This window comes from Hylaeus volcanicus, chromosome 5 (assembly GCF_026283585.1).
Source record: "Hylaeus volcanicus isolate JK05 chromosome 5, UHH_iyHylVolc1.0_haploid, whole genome shotgun sequence".
NCBI classification, from domain to species: Eukaryota; Metazoa; Arthropoda; class Insecta; order Hymenoptera; family Colletidae; genus Hylaeus; species Hylaeus volcanicus.
The window spans coordinates 10,260,815-10,263,258 of NC_071980.1; the positions used below are offsets into that span (position 1 = coordinate 10,260,815).

Sequence of the window (2,444 nt, forward strand, 5' to 3'; positions counted from 1 at the left end):
TAAATTGCTTTGTAATAGAAAGAAAAGTAAAATGTGAGAGTCTATAATTTATCGCAGTGCATGATAAAAAACTTACAGGGAGATATATCGAGTTTGTCAGAAACAGTACTCGAGGATGAACATCATCTTTCTGACACAATTGTCAAAAATTCAATAATAATTCAATAATTTCCCTACCAAGAGAAACAGCACGTGGTAATCAGTGGATTACAGATCTCTCTAAAAAGAACCAATATTCAAACGTACATTTTTCATCTCGACTGTTCGATAAAATCCTAAAGCGATTGTAGTCTAGATAAATTGAAAAAGGCCCGATTGGAATTATCAAGTAACCTCCATAGGCGCCGGAACAGCGTTGGAATCGCGTCGACACGATCGCGAGAGTTCGAGTTTTCAGTTCGATACGTTAAAGTCCGTTATGTTCCCGCTCGTAAGCTACTGTTACGCGACAATTCGACGCGTAGATTGCACGCGACAACGCGACAGAGGGAAGGTCAAGCTAGCATCGAGAGATTCCTGTGCTCGACGAAACCCCGGGACAGAAATATTAAACATGGTAGGTGTATTCGACGTCCTATATTTAATCGCGCGCAATCACCTGGCTTTAGGTTAGCAGAGGCTCGGACGACAGTGTTGCCGGATCTACGAGAAGAGCGACGAGAAACCCCACGTTGCCAGTGAAATATTTCCGGCGCAGACTTTTCGAGCGGATCGCGAATGGAACGTGACGAGAGAGAGAGACTCGAGCCAGCCGATTTGCTTTCCGCGTGCACTCCCTCGACTAAACTATCTTTTCCACCGAGTGACAAATGCCCGACTTCCCTGGTCCGTTTAAAAATACAGAACGGTATTTCGTGTTTAGGAACAGTCCATGCTTCCAATTTCATACGCGCGATGCCTCTGCGTGGGATAGACGGATCAGAATGAGAATTTTTAACGGACAATTTTTAATTAAAAAATGATTTTCGACCTTAGATCGTATACACTAAAGAATAAAGCGATAAAGTATTTTTGGTGGACGATTATTCATAGAAACTAGAATTTCATCCTGCGTTCTTGGATCTATCGCAGACTTCGTACTCTGCGTAGGATAGACGGATCGGAATGAGAATTTTTAATTAAAAAATGATTTTCGACTTTAGATCGTATACACTAAAGAATAAAGTATTTTTGGTGGACGATTATTCATAGAAACTAGAATTTCATCCTGCGTTCTTGGATCTATCACAGACTTCGTACTCTGCGTAGGATAGACGGATCGGAATGAGAATTTTAATTAAAAAATGATTTTCGACTTTATATCGTATACACTAAAGAATAAAGTATTTTCGGTAGACGATTACTCGTAGAAAGGAGAATTTCATCCTGTATCGTTCGATCTAACATTCGTATTACGAATACCCGTGATTCAACGTCTTCTTAGAAATCTCGAGTCGAACCGCATGCCAAGTTCACTGACAGACTCACCGTTCACACGCGAAACTGCGGGATCGTAATCGAGCGTAATGTTAATTGTAATTACTGGAAAAGGAGGTTTTGTAGGGTAAAGATGTCGCACAGATAGGAAAACGTGACATCACTGTCGATAAAAAACGAATTTTATCAGATTACGCGCTTTATCTCCCCATCCCTATCTCGTTACGTTGCGGGTTTCGATAATTCTTCGACTCTTCCAATGCTAAAACTGTCCCACGTATATTTTTAATAACCATCATATATCCGATTAAATCTAAGAAATTAAAAGGAATTTTTGTTAACGTAAATTGACGCACACTTCAACACTTTCGCTGCAATTATGATATTCTTTTTAACGAAAAATTTCTTACAAATGTTCTAATATGATTATTGTGAAAAACATATATTTGTGGTAACTTATTTTATATACGATTGCCGAACAAAAAAAAAAAAATGAAAACTGAAAAATAATAAAAACAACCATAGATTTTCAGTTGGACGCACATGTGCGTCATCCGCAACGAAAGTGTTAAGATCGCCTGTATTCCGGAAGATCGAAGATACTTGACGCTTTGTTCTAGCAGACGATAAATATAAATTTCTTCACGTTCTATGGACGACTGCCGTGAATCGATAACTCGCGAGACACACGTGAAGGAAATGGCGAACGACAATTACGCAAATTACTTGTAAATTATTAACCGCGTATGTGACTTTATTCTTGAACGAGTTACGCAAAAGAAAAAAAGGAACGGATCGGAATTAATTAGCGCGTGCAAAGCTCCCGTGGAAAATGGAGATGGACGTTGACGGGCCGTAGGTCGCGCTTGGTATTCATTGAAAGAAAACTGAGGTGTGCATTAACTTCGATGATTTGAGGTTAGAGATCGATTTAATAGAAAATCGATCATTTTAGATTTTTCTACGATAAGGTTCTAAGGTTTATACTCTTGGCGATATAAATGTGATGAAAATCACGCTTGGAATTC

General features: G+C 39.1%; 1 protein-coding gene across 2 annotated transcripts in view; it reads right to left on the minus strand.

Annotated features, from left to right (window-relative positions):
* Positions 1-2,444, minus strand: part of LOC128877122 (14-3-3 protein zeta) — a 43,769-nt gene that overhangs the window by 13,567 nt on the left and 27,758 nt on the right. The gene's annotated exons all lie outside the window — the stretch shown is intronic.